Genomic DNA, 15123 nt, shown 5'->3' on the forward strand with positions numbered 1-15123 from the left:
GATTTCAGCTCTTAGTAAGTTTAGCTCTTTTGTGACTTCAGCTTGTAGTAGGGAAGCCTTAGTGCTGGTGCACCATTAGCCCAAAGTGAATTCAGCTCAGCAGCCTGTAACTAGACTCCTAATAGAATCAAAATTAGCTCTGATATTCCAAAGTGGAGAGAGGAGGAAGTGCAATTAGCATGTAATGCCCTCACCAGGGGGGTAGGGACCACACCACCACCAAGTATTAATACCTATCCCCAGCCTCTCTCAATTCATAGAGTTTTGGAACCCATGTCCCTTACTTAGTGAGTGCTACTTAGTTGATGGTGAGTCCCTCCATCATAACAAAAGGCCAAATACAGTTCCACTGTCCTTGATTCCCATAATCAGGGTAATAACAATTCATTCTTCCTGCCCCAATAACAGAGACACTGGGGATCTCACAGCAGCCAAAGTGACCATTTGGGCAGCTATGGCCTCATTCTAGGCAGGGTGGGTGTGCCTATGCAAATGAGATCGGCCCCTGAAGTTCTTTTCCACAACTTGCCACACCTCACCACCATATGTCAGGGTGGAGCTCATCCTGACTGCTTACATCTGCATACATCAGTGAGTGGGATCTATGCACCTAACTCCTGGGTCTGCACCACGGCTGTGTTCAGAACACTAGTCAAGAGTATGGAAGCAATGAAGCCAGGACTGAATTACTCATAAAGAAACTATTTCAATAGCACCATCAGGCTGGAGTATTCTATGCAACACAAGTTTTCCTCAAAAGTTGCAGCAGGATACTAAGTGATAGACATTACATCATCAGCACAAACTCTCATTGGCTGATCAATGATCTTGAAGACCAACATAGTTGCATAGCACTTTCTGAAAGATGGATTTTCTACATTAAGCCATCTTTCCAGGTATCTCAGAGACATTTGGGATTGAGCGGAAAAAACCTCCACTGTGGAAATTAGAAACTATCAGTCTGTTGCATAGGTGCACCACATAACCTTACTTTCATTACCCTTGTCCTCTTTTCCCCCTTTTGTTTATCCCACTCATTGCTGTGTCTTGTTCTCAAAAGGGAATATGAACTCCTCTGGGCCGGGACTCTGTCTGTTCATCTGTGTTTAGACAGCACATAACACAGTGGGATTCAGTCCTGACTGGGGCCTCTAGGCACTACTGCAATGCAAATAATGAATACTAAAAATAATGAGGAATAGGGAAATTAGATGTGTCACCTATATTAGAGTTACTGGCACTGCTATTAAAGTCTCTGGGATCTAAGCCAGAAGAGCTGGCGTTGTAGGCAATTTACTCGGACTATTAAGAAAGGCATTGATGGATCTACTATAGTGTGTTCTATATCCCAGAGCCTACTTCAAAAAGTGTAGACAGTCCTTCTGGCTGAATAGTGCTGCCTCAGTGGGAGGTGCAGGGAACTTGGAAGTCTAGGATCGAGTTGTAATGAAGTTCCTACACAGGAGAAAAAAAATATTCAAAAAAACTTCTGAAAGCCAGACAGCGAAGAGAACCTATTTTATTAGAAACACCCATGTGATTGGAATGATAAATGTCAAGGTTTCTCAGATGCTATTTACTCTTGAAGACTTATTCTGCTCTTGTCCTTATAAGGTAGGAACAATCAGAAATTAAAAAAAATCTTAGAATATAAAAATTAAATGGGACTTTTTTCTAATGTGAGATTACTGAGAGTTTAAAATCTTGTTCATTTAAATATGAATTGAAGTTAGTATCATCTACTACATCTACCCTGAGTCCTCCAGCCAATTTTTTGCGGTTGTATAGTTTGATTTCTTTCTTGCTGTGAGGCAGACCCACAAACAGGGAAATCTGACCAGGCCGGTATTGTCAATGTAATAAAATAAACAGACTTTTTTCCTCTTATCCTATTCAGTTCCAGTAATCGTTCTGCCCCTACACTTTCTCATGCAGTAATTGTAGCAGTGGTTTGTAACACCGTTTATTTTTATTTAGAAGGGGAGTAGTTAAATAATATTGCTTATGGAGTTTTTGAGTTCTTTTCAACCCCTTTCCTGCCGATTGATTTTATTTTCAGCTTCCAAATATTTAATGAAGTATCTCTGCGAAATGACAAATGGCTCTGTTCATTCACATTCTATTTCTGCTCATGTTCTAAAGACTTAGGGCTACATCCTGCTCTGCCCCGTGAACGAGTGTGAAGGCAGTAGCCAGGGTAAGACTCCTCTTGGTGGGTTGACGTATGTGCTGTGCTGCACATTTAGCCTGTAGGCAGGAGCAGAGGGACGCCCTACTTAGTGATTATAGTTAGCTGGCTCACTGGACACACCTCCTTGTCCATAGGTAATATACTGATTGGAATTTAGTTTGCAGTTTGAGTCTTTCCTAATGCTGTCTTGAATGTTTTCTGTTCTGCTGCTTGGTTGGGCGTGAGAAGACAGGAAGAGACTCCCCACTTTCTCATTTCTCCCCTTATGTGCCAGAGGATTCAACTCGAACCCTGCAGCTGCCTCTCTACTCATCAATCTAAAAAAGGTTTGTTTTGTTTAAAGAAATACTATGATCCAGAGAGTTGTCTGTTCTATATTTACCTCCTAAAGTAAATGTTCTGTTATCAGTGTGATCTGTGAAGAGTCAACAAATTCTTTCTTCCATGGACATAGGGACAAATTAATGTCATCTCTCAAAGAGAAATCACATGCTCTCTTTCTAATTGTGTCTGAAAATAGAATATTTTTATATAATAGCCATGTGCTCCTTGTTTAGAAGGGAAAAAAAACCCATCCAGGGTGGAAAATGAGCTGAACCTTCCTTCCAAGCCCAAGTTTCTGTGTGTCTTTATAGTGTCATTGTGTATTGACTAATAAATTAAGTTAAGCTGTAAAGGGAGGATGGGAAGGATAAGATGGTTTCTATGGGCATTCAAGGGTATTAAAAGCCCTTAAGATATGTGCTACCAGGTGGCAAAAACTGATGGTGCCTGGATGTCTCTTCACCTGCTGTAGACAAAGGCTCAGATCCAGTGCTTTAACGGGCACTAGATCTCACTCTAAATCCATGTCAGACTTCTGAAGATTAATTCTGTGGTACAGGCTAAGTAGTTGCTTGCTGCATGAATTTCTTCCCACTAAGCTGGAAGACAAGCAAATAAAGTAGAAGTCATCTGGTTTGTTGGAGGGATACATAGCATGCAATAATAAAGGAGATCCCAGAACTAATCCCTGTAAGATCTGATTCTCTGCTGACATGAGTGCTACCGATGGCTCAGTCAACTGTGGATTAAAATGTTTTGGGAAAGAAAAATCAGGAGAAGTATCAATGTAAACTTCAGCTGGTTTTAAAGGGAATGCATCAAATAGTTTAGGCCCTACATTAAGATTTCATGTAAAAATTAAAGTCTCACTTCTTTACAAACATATCGAGGATTCTTCTGAATCTTTAAATAGAAAGGAAGACAAATAAACTATAACCACTACAGCCTCTCTATAGTGCATAAAAACAAATAGCTTAAATGATGCAAAGTAAGCTGGACTTCCATAAATCATTTCTTTTAAATAATCTATGGCATTCATCTGTCTAGAATAAGAGTTTCTTCTAGAGATATAACTTCTGTTTTCAAAGTGTGGACTTCCTGGGGTTTAGCAATCCTTCTTTCTAGAGGTGGTATCTTAGGGCTTTACTATTTGTCTATGGTAATGCTAACTGCCACAATTAGATGTGGAATCAAGTACGCTGGCTGTGGAATCAAGTACGTTTCTAGTTTCGTTTTCATTGGATTCCCAGGTGGTTACTTGGAGACAGTTTGACTTGTTGCCCTTTTATTTCAGAACATTACATAGCAGTTTAATTCCAACGTTACTTCAGGGGCATTTCCACCGAATATATAAAACACAAAATCGCTAAATTAAAAGAACATTAAGATTGCACAGTAGAGCAATCAAAAGTTAGGGAACCTCTGCCACTTGAGTTAATAGAATAATAAATAGCAGTAGCATCTTCATTGTGGACCAGAACTAGATGTGAATGAAACACTTTGCCAGTAGGGTTCATAGATATTTGCTGACAGCAGAGGAATGGCAAGACTCAAGAATCTTAGGTTCCATTGCAGGCTCTGGAGGGGAGTGTGGTTTAGTAGACAGAGCTTCCAACTCTCCATCCAATTTCAGTGTACTTCCTGCCCCTTCCCCAGTCAACTGGCTCCCAGTCTCCCACAACCACCCACAGCTTTGTGTCCCAGTCTTCTTGCACAAACAGTCCTATTTTCCCCTGACTCTAAGTTCTAGTATTCTTGCCCAACCAGTCTCATTCAGTTTCTCTCCACTGCACCCTCCAGTTTCAGTCTCACCAGACTGTTTGTCCCAGTATACTCCTTTTCTCCTCCTGGGTTCAGATTTTGTCATCCTTGCATTTGAATCAGACAGCTTGCCCCTCCATGCTGCCTGGGTGCTGTGGGGGTGGGGGGAGGAGGATGGTGGGGAGGGTCATTGAGAGCACAGGAAAGACAAGCACCCTGCTCTAAGTTCCAGTGCCCCAGTCCCAACCTGGCCCAGCAACTATTACAGGTGAAGTCCTGCTATGCCCCCTTTAGTCCTGGGCTGGAGCACGTTCAGTTGCTTTGTTGGAATAGCACGTGTGCAATCTGATCAACACTAGTAATTCTTTAGCCTCATTCTCAGACATGGCTGAGCTGTTTAGGGTGAAATTCAACAGTCTAAGGCAGACACCACCAAAAATTTTAGCCCCAGTGACCAGAGTTTGGCAAAGTTAACAGGGCCTTATAACAGTAAGTACTGTGAAACTTTTTATAGCCCTACCAGTCTCACCTATTAGAAACTACCAGAGGTCCTCCAATATAGAGCCAATGTGGAGTTGCCTATTGTATTTAGCTGTTGTGGTTAACATTTCACTGTTTCTCTATGCAAAAATGTATTCAATAACACCTTAGAATTTTAAAAGTTGCTTTTATTATAGTAATGCAAGTAGAAAAAGAGCACACTATTTTTAAAAACCATTAAACTAGAACTGACCACGGGATGAGAATTCCATCTCATGGCAACTTCTGAGGTTTGAGAAGTTGCACTGGCACAAAAGCAAAACCCTTTGAACACTTTAAAAAAATATTTGAATTGTGTCAGGGAAGGAGAGTGGGGTGGTGTGTGTGTCACTCCATAGTCTGAGGGTTACAGTACTGGGATGAGACCCACACCCCAGGCCAATACCCTAATCATCTAGCTATTTTGTTTTTTCCTCTGTCCCAGACCCAAAAACGTTCCTAACAAAAGTTTAGTGGAAAGAAATACGTCTTCACAAAATGTTTTGTCTTTGATCAAACAGCATATTTTGGCAAAAATATTCCAACCAGTTCAATGTTAAATCACTGAAAATATTAGTAGTATTAGTATTGTTCTTCCCAGTGTCAGTTTCTCTTCCCTCTGTTATTCTGAAAACAATCCCACACATGAGATGGGAGCTGTATGTCATCTTCCTCAGCCTTAGGTGATTTCCAGCATCTGGTACATACTTCTTACTTCTGCTACCAGACTTACCTCCCTACTAACCATCTGATGTAACTCACCTCTCCGTTGCTGGTTCCCACCTCAGACTAGTTGGGAACTATCATACGGGTTAGGAAAATCACGTTGGGAGAGCAACTCAAGGAAAAAACGTCTTTGCCCATAGGGTGAGGTAGAATAATTCCACCAAGACACCGTTGGTGATCTGCCCTACTTTAATGGCAAAAATCCTTTCCTTTTCCCTGGCACAGTGCCCTTTCACTAATCCTGGAGTTACATTAGGGTGTAACTATGTGGTTTTTGGCTAGTACCAAATTTAGACTGGGAAGATGTTGTTCTATTTGGTCATAATGATAATCAGTAGGAATCAAAAATACTGGAGATCTGTTTAACCAGGGAGTTTTCAAAACATCTTATAAAATTGCAAGACTATATCCAACTGCACCATGCAGACAGAGGGAGTAATCTGCCAGTGAGAAAAACAATGTCTATGGGTAAAATAGCATTTTACCATTATTAGTTGTTTTCTTAATATCCAAGATAAGAAAGGTTCTTTTTGTGGTCTCTATAGTTAAAAGTATAGTCAGCACAGCTAGGCCTTATTAAATGACCTTAAGAGGAGTGGAGAAAATATTTTCAGGAACAAACTGAGAATGGTAAATTAAGAGAGGATACTGTTGACTTTTCAGTGCTCTGCTAAAAAAGATAAATAAATAAATAAGCCCCCCAAGGATTCAATTTCTATCATTTGAAGTTATTCCAATCTTTTTAACTCCAAACTGTTTTAAAAAGGACTGTTAATTGTGACTCTTACTGGAACTCTTGTGCAAATGAAGAGGACATTATTACACGTGTTATGATCTTGCCAGAAGTTCAGAATGTTTGGCAGCACGTGGAAGAGGACTGGTATCAGTTCTGTATTCAGACATAAAACTTGTTGAAACAGATTTCACACTGCAAATGGAAAAGCCTTGCATCAGTGCTTGTGGGACAAATGCCTCATTAAATGTTTCATCTGTTTAATTATCTGTATTTCAAAACACTTTTCACAAATAAACCTTTTTATGAGATAATATGCATCAGATGTGGGAGAGAGGACAGATCTGAAGACTAAGGAAATATAGTTGTGATCTTTCCTTAATGTAGTCATGTAAGAAAGATATCAGCTTGTGTGTTTATGGAGTGTTCTTTGAGTTCTAATACTCTAATCCCTGATCTGGGCTGTGTGCAGCCTCAAGAAGCTGTAATTTTCTTCCTTATGTGTTCTGTTCACCACTTTATTTTATATCCCACACACAAACAAAAGAGAGCTAGGAAATAAATTTGATCGTATATCCCTGCTCCGATAAATACTTAATCCTTTATACAAAGAGAAACAGCACCATCTGAGAGTGAAAGAGGCCTACCACAAGAGCCAGTAGCCTCTGATGTGGGAGGCCCAGGTTCGACACCCTACTCTGAATTGAGGAGCGCTGATGCAGAATGCGGGGTGGGGACTTACAAATTGTGAAAGCTTTCATGGGACAACGAAAACCATTTGCTGATCCGTTCTACTGCAACCTCAACACCTTGCACTCCATGTGCAAGGCATAGTTCTTTGACCTTGCCTTTGCTGAGAAAGAAAAGATCATTGTCGTCAGACAACCAAAAAAACCAAAACACTACTGTGCACACACTATTTTTAACTGGGGAGAGGATGAGAAAAAATGAACCACACATGTGACATATTAGTCAAATCCCCATATGCTCTACTGGAAGGTGTTCAGATATTCTATTGATGGGAGAAGTATAAAAACCTGTACAGGTCAGCACATAGTATTTATATTTGTTTTGTAGGCTTAATATCAGTTTATCTGTAGCTGGGATATGCCAAATCTTATGGCTTCAACCACCATCCATCAGCAGCAGAGATATGTTCTGTGTTTTCATTATTAAATTTTGAAGCAGAAATTGTGTTATATGTTCCTATGTATACTGGGATAACACTGTACAGTAGAACCTCAGCGTTACGAACACCAGAGTTATAAACTGACTGGTCAACCACACACCTTATTTGGAACTGGGAGTAGGCAACCAGACAGCAGCAGACAAAAAAACAAAACAAAACAAAAAAACAACCAACAAAGAAAACAGTACTGTGTTAAATGTAAACTACTAAGAAAAATAAAGGGAAAGTTTAAAAAACTGATAAGGTAAGGAAACTGTTTCTGTGTTTGTTTCATTTAAATTAAGATTATTAAAAGCAGCATTTTTCTTCTGCACAGTAAAGTTAGAAAGCTGTATTAAGTCAGTGTTCAGCTGTAAACTTTTGAAAGAACCATAATGTTCTGTTCAGAGTTATGAACATTTCAGGGTTACGAACAACCTCCCTTCCTGAGGTGTTCATAACTCTGAGGTTCTACTGTACAATCTAAATTTCCCAATAACCCCCGGAATTTACCCAAGTTACTGTAATTGACCTTCAGCCTATTGTTGTATGATACTTTCACCAGCTTTATGATGTAATCTTGTTTTTTTTTTAAACTAACTGAAGTATTTCTGTGTGAATTTTCTTCTTAAGACTAAGGCCCTGAATCAGCCAAGCATTTAAACAAATGCTTAACATTTGACTTAAGCATGTGCAAATGTTAAGCATATACTTAAGTTCTTTATTAAATCAGAGCCTTAAAGCTGATTCCTGCATGTCCTTGAACATCTCCTGATATGCTGAGCATCCTCAACTTTCACTGAAGCCAGTGGAAGATGAGGGCACTTAGACCAATGCAGATTTAGGCTCTATTAGCATTGCCTTCAATCAGACAGTGGCCAACATGCCTCAATCATTATAATTCATGAGTCTGAGGTCTATCTTTAACCAATTACTTGCTATTTCAAAGTATGCAATACTTTCATGATATGGACAATCAGGACTGATTAAGAGAGACTATGAGACTTTGAGTCCATTATCTCTCCAGATTAGAGGCTACTCAGTTAATCTGTTTCCCACCCAAACCCTAGAGATTGTTTTGCCTTTTCTTTCAAGATGCTGGCATCTTAGTGCTCTCAGGTACAACTAGTTCTCTGCCCCTTCCCTTGAACTAAGTGAAAAATGAATTAAAGTTGCATTCTTTATAGTGACATGAGATTTACAATTAGATATAATCAAGTTATGGTCATGTGCAATGGGTGAAGTCTCCAATAAAGCTTGTAACAAGATAAAGAGACTGGTGCAGTTTGTCATATAGCTAGAATAGAGATGCCTTTTAACAGACAAATCCTGTCATAATGGCTGCATTGTGTCAGTTACATGTTAAAGAACGTCAAAATTTTGCTGATTTTAATCCATTGTAATATATCATTATACTTCCATTATAGTATATCAGTGGTTTCATCGTTTTGGCTTATTAACTTATACTACTAAATCACTGCAGATTTTCAGGCTTTAAATAAATCAGATATTATGGTCAATTGCGTGAGTGGGCACAGAATTAAATGCAGATATTCTGGTTATATTTTACACCTGTGCTGGGGATGCATTGAAACAGCAGCAGCCTCCAGTGTGCCTATCAAGGAGAAGGAAATTTGGGGGTCTCATATCCCCCCCTCAACAAAAAGTGACTGATAATTCTCCAACTTCTTGTTAACTGAGACAATCCAGCCCCAAGCTCCATCCCAACCTGGTGGCACATGGGGGACTAGGCATCCCAACTGTATTGTCCCCTCTCATGGGTCTTGCTTTGAACGCTTGCTAAATTCATTGATGATAGTTCAGGCAGGAGGGATGCCTGCAAGCTCTGCAACAGGCTAGGGAGCCACAGGACGGAAAGCAGGAGGAAGTTGCTAGTGTATGTTGTCTACACACATATCAGGTTTCAGGAGGTGGAAGGCGTGGGGTAGTCATGTGCCCCCACAGAACCTTTCAATTGTGTCCCCTCACTATCCACCTGTGTCGCCTCTGCATAAAGACAAGCATTAACATTTTGTAGGGTGCATCAAAGAGTTTTATGGGACTACGAAAGCTCATGCTCAAATAAATTGGTTAGTCTCTAAGGTGCCACAAGTACTCCTTTTCTTTTTGCGAATACAGACTAACACAGCTGTTACTCTGAAACCTATCTCAAAGGTGTCTGTCATAAATATAAAGGGAAGAGTAAACACCTTTAAAATCCCTCCTGGTCAGAGGAAAAACCCTTTCACCTGCAAAGGGTTAAGAAGCTAGGATAACCTTGCTGGCACCTGACCAAAATGACCAATGAGGAGACAAGATACTTTCAAAAGCTGGAGGTGGGGGGAGAAACAAAGGCTCTCTTTCTGTCTGTGTGATGCTTTTGCCGGGGACAGAACAGGAATGGAGTCTTAGAACTTAGTAAGTAATCTAGCTAGAGATGCGTTAGATTCTGTTTTCTTTAAATGGCTGAGAAAATAAGCTGTGCTGAATGGAATGTATATTCCTGTTTTTGTGTCTTTTTGTAACTTAAGGTTTTGCCTAGAGGGATTCTCTATGTTTTGAATCTAATTACCCTGTAAGGTATTTACCATCCTGATTTTACAGAGGTGATTCTTTTTTACTTTTTCTTCTATTAAAATTTTTCTTTTAAGAATCTGGATTGCTTTTTCATTGTTCTTAAGATCCAAGGGTTTGGGTATGTGTTTACCTATGCAAATTGGTGAAGATTTTTATCAAACCTTCCCCAGGAAAGGGGTGTAAGATTTGGGAGGATTTTTGGAGGGAAAGATGTTCCCAAACGGGCTCTTTCCCGGTTATATATCTGTTAGACGTTTGGTGGTGGCAGCGATAAAGTACAAGGACAAAAGGTAAAATAGTTTGTACCTTGGGGAAGTTTTAACCTAAGCTGGTAAAAATAAGCTTAGGAGGTGTTCATGCAGGTCCCCACATCTGTACCCTAGAGTTCACAGTGGGGAAGGAACCTTGACAGTGCCATACAACTCTTTAGAAAGCATGTCATTTTGACTGTACACTCTACCGCGATGTAGATATTCTCAAAGGCCTTTAACATTGGGAGAAACAGATTTTTTCCCCTTAAACAATTTGGCTAGGTTTGTGTGACATATGTGGCTTGTAAATGCCAGATAGAAAGAATGTCAGTCTCTAGAGTGGTCATTCTCCCCAGCAGAGTCAGCTTCCTCTCCTCTCCAACGTTAGGGGGTCAAGCAGTGCTCTCCATACCTCTTCCATCCTTAGCACCTTTGCTGAGACTAATTCTTTCAAGCAGACAAACATAAACATTGTTCACAAGTTTTCCAAGGCTGAAGATTTGCTTTGGATGCCAAATGATTCCCCCCCCCCCGCCCCTGGTCTTATCAGTCAGATGTATTGTTAGTCCTCATTCCCCTACCCCCACCTATGCTCAGCCAGAGGCTCCCATTAAAGCTAAGATGCAGCCAACATAGTAGGCAACTGGGAATACTTGGTTATCTGGACAAAGAGGAGATGGGAGGCAGTTTGTGTGGTGGTAGGGGAGAAGAGAAAGTAAGATATTCCTTCCCCTCCCAAACAGCCAACTTCCAAAGGATGGTTTTTCAAATAAATGGGGGATCTGGGGCTGTCAGAGGGTCTTATGTGGATCTAGAAGGTCTGTAAAAAAAAGTTTCTGCTTTTATAGTCTTAAATAAGAATGCACACCTGAAACTGTCTGGCAGCTGAGTGGGGAAGGGCAGGTGGCTTATTAGGAAACCGGTCTCCAGCAAAAATCTTCACGTTTTGGTGGGACCAAATGCACCCTTGTAGTCACACTAGGCATCATTGTAATAATCTTTGTACAAAATATTCCTTGTGAGGTATCATTTGAAAAACAACTTGCTGGTCAATATCAAGATGTATGTAGCAACGTTATGTGTAAAGTTATTAAATGTCCCCGTATGGTATTAGCACATGTCCCCCCCCCCCCCCCAAAAAAAAATCACAAGCCCTCCCTAGGGAAAAGTTGTTGAACAGGTCTATCCTAAACAAAGGACTGTGGCTGTACATTTCAATTTACATGTAAATTGTAAACAGGGTCCTCAGACACAGGGCCGTCCTTACCAATACGCAAAGCACGCAGCTGCGCAGGGCACCAGGAAATTTTGCATACTGCTCTGGCCCCTGCTCCCGCTCTTCCCCAGGCCCCCGCCCCTGCTCTGCCCTGCCCCTTCCCTGCCCCAGCCCCGCCCTCACTCCCCTGAAGATTGCACACAGGCCCAACCTTGCACTCACTGCGTGATAAGTGGAGCAACCTGGCCCCAGCCTGCTTCGCTTCCTGGCTCCCAGCCGCGCCACCGGCAAGTGCTGGGGGATAGTTCCCCCCTCCCCCCAAGCCTGGCAGCCAGCAGAGCAGAGCAGCCTGGGGCTCCAGGCCTCCGCAGGCAGGAGAAAGGGGAGCTGGCCCCAGGCCTCCGTGGGGGTGCTGTGTGGGGCCTCAGGACTCTGGGCTGGCCCCAGGCCTCTGTTGGGAACAGGGGGGGCTGGACACTTCCTGAGGGAAGTGGAGAGACCCAGCCCCAGGCTGCTCTGCTCCCCTGGCTCTCAGGCTTGGGGGGAGGGGGGAACCGCCCCCCAGCACTTGCCAGTGACGCAGCTGGGAGCCAGGGGAGGGGAGCAGGCTGGGGCTGGGTCACTCCACTTCCTGCAGGAAGTGGCCAGCCCCCCACCCATGGAGGCCTGGGACGGGGCCCCACACAGCACCCCCGCTCCCGGAGGCCTGGGGCCCCACACAGCCCCTCCGCAGTGGGGCTGCATAGGGCACCAAAATAGCTAGGGACGGCCCTGCTCAGATAGCAAGAGGGCGAAGACAGAGAAGGAAAATCTGCATTTCAGCAAACAGACATGAGAAGAAACAGCATGTAACCTCTTTCACCACCAGACACCATGTCACCGCCTTTACTATGTACTGCAGTAACCCTATGGAAAATGCATTTCAAAGGGTGACTGAACTATAAAAGGGAAGGGCAAGAACACCCCAAGTTCTTTCCCCGACCCATCTCTTTTTCCTTTACTTAAGACAAAAACAACAAAAACGAACAGCCTTTGGACATTGGAAACAAATCCTGACCTGAAACTTGGTCAGCAATGTAGCTGGGAACTGTTGGTAAGAATTTCACCTTGAACCAAATCTAGTTTATTAAATTTATGAAGCATTTTATCTTTTTCCTCTTGTAACCATTTACAACTAACTACAAAGAGATTTTAAGTGAGTACAAGTAGAAGCCATTAAACAAAATTATTTTATTCTTTAATTAAAACTAGTCCAGGGTTGTCAATTGTTTGGGTAACTCTATTTAAAAGTAGCAGAGTGTTGTATATTGATCCCCTTAAAGGGGCAACAGGTCTAACATATCTGGACCATCCAGAAGAGGACTGGACAGTGCAGGATGCATGTTTTGAGGGAAAATGTGGGACTGGAAGTGTGTTGGGTCACCCTGCAAGTGGTAACCAAGGTGGTGGAAGCCAGAGTGACTGATGTGTGACTGGCAGGCAACAGTTATACATGGACCCTCCTGGTGTTACCTGCATGCTAGAAGGCTGTTTGTGAGTAGCCCAGGTGTGAGCTAGAGCAGCCAAGCATTGTCAGGCACCCGAGTTTGCAGAGAGTCTCTCACTGGTCTGGACAGAACCCTAGAATGCCATAGCTGGTGACTGCAAAATAAGCACCAAACAGCTGTACAAGAGGCACTCTTGTGTACTGGCGAGGTGTCCTGCACTGCTGCTTGCACTGAACACCCTCTTCTATGTTCCTCTTGTTGTTTAATATTTGTAGTAGCAGGCTGCCTCAAAGCCCCAGTCATGGACCAAGCCCCCACTGCAAACCAAACCTGGGACATCTTTGAATATAGACTTTTTAACAATATGCTAAGCATCTAGGTGTGAATGTAATGGAAACTAAATACAAGTGACGCTACAATGGGGCCCTGATCCCTGACTGAGGTCTCTAGGTGCTACTCTAATACAAATAGTAACTAGCTTTATGGAGCCATTTCATCTTGGTGGGTTGGCCCTGAAATGGTGAACATGATCTTTTTAGGTAATGATCATCTCCATCTCATGATCATGTCCTTTACAGCTTCAGGATGTGGTCGTGTCAGGGTGACACTGACATTTAAAGAGCAGTAGGACCAGTGCACCTGTGACTCATCTGGCCAAAGAATTGGGCTTAAAAGAGGGCACCTGGGCCCTAGAGGAGGTGGGACTCAGTGCAGGAGAGACTTCATGAGTTGGGGAAAACGTATGAGGTGAGAGCTGCCAGAGCCAGGAGATTGACAGTGGTTCCTGAGAGAAGGCTGAAGTCTGACAGCAGCAAGAAGAGTTTGCTGGCTGCCATCCCCAAGTCAGAGGGCCAGGGCCAGAGAGCTGAAGGCCAGGGAACAGCAGAGGGAGGTGTGTGCTGGCTCTAAGCTGGAGAGCTCGTGCATAGGGCTGGAGAGGGCTGAAGGCAGGGGAGCAGTGAAGGGGAGAAGCTGATGTCTCTACACTGGAGAGCTGGACCCAGGTTGTGATAGGACTTAGGGGCATGAAAGATGCTGATGTCGGTGCCTGCTGGGAAAAGTGGGGTTTTAAGAACTACAAGTGGGAAATGGGCTATGTTTCGGACTCCTGTTACACTCAGTGATTTCTGCCTCTTGGCATTGTTCAAAGATAAACTTTCTATTCATCACACCCATGTGTGAACATATTATCTACTCATTCCTTGATTTCAAGGGAATTTACTTCTCCTTTTTGACATTCCTCTTTCATGTTGTTTTTGGCTAAAAATGAAGAAGCGTCCTGTTGCACAATCACATCTGGGATTTACATGGACAGAAATTAAGTGTCAGCTAGCCTCTGTTCAAAAGGGTAAGAATCATGTAAAGCTATCATCAGAGTTGTCAATACATTTGTCTCGCAGTAGTACCCCCAGCAGAGTGAGTCCCGGAAAATTCAGTTCCCTTTGCAGTGGCTAGTGTGGCAAAGCAGCTATCTCATTCCTTACAATACCTGCCTGCTTAGTTAGTAAATGGGAGTTAGGATGGCACTGTCAGATTTATTTAGGACCTGAACCACCACCTGAACTTGGGTTTGCAGAGCAGAAAACGGGCAAACATATTAATCTAGTGAATTATTTATCTACCTTCTAAACTTGTTGTTTCGGAAGCATATATGGGGCACCAGACTAAGCTGGGAGACTTGGGCTCTGTTCTTGGTATTGCCATGGACTTACTGTATGGCCTTGAACATGTCTCTGAACCTCAGTTTCCCCATCAGTAAAATAGGGATATTATTGAGAACTCCCCTTTCGAAAGCGCTTTGAGATCTATAGAACAAAAGTGTCAGATAAGGCCCTTATTGTGCAACTGGCCCTTTGCAGGTAGTTCTCTGGGGAATCCCATTGCAATCAGCAGGAATCTACATGGAGCTACTGCAAGATTGAGGTCTGAGTGTTTTTCCTTGTCATTAACACTGTATTGATAGTGCTTAAGAGACTTCAGAATATTTTGTAAGACTAATTAGACTGTCTGAAAGATATTAAGAAAAGTAAACTTTAGTCAACTGGCTAATTATAGACAGGAGGCTAATAACTTTTACAAGCAGTTGTTTCACTGAGTCACTCTTGAATGAGGCACAGGGCTCTCCATTCAAAAGATCAGCATTTGCTAATGGAAACCACAGTTATTTCCT

General features: G+C 42.4%; 1 protein-coding gene across 2 annotated transcripts in view; it reads left to right on the plus strand.

The window, feature by feature from the left end:
* Positions 1-2359: 2359 nt before the first annotated feature.
* The window catches only part of SLC2A9 (solute carrier family 2 member 9), a 222614-nt gene continuing 209850 nt past the window's right edge, over positions 2360-15123 (plus strand). For both annotated transcript variants that reach the window (XM_048848860.2, XM_075128030.1), the window contains exon 1: positions 2360-2517. The gene's annotated coding sequence lies outside the window, so the exon portion shown is untranslated. The remainder of the gene's footprint in view (positions 2518-15123) is intronic.

Source organism: Caretta caretta, chromosome 4 (assembly GCF_965140235.1).
Source record: "Caretta caretta isolate rCarCar2 chromosome 4, rCarCar1.hap1, whole genome shotgun sequence".
NCBI lineage: Eukaryota > Metazoa > Chordata > Testudines > Cheloniidae > Caretta > Caretta caretta.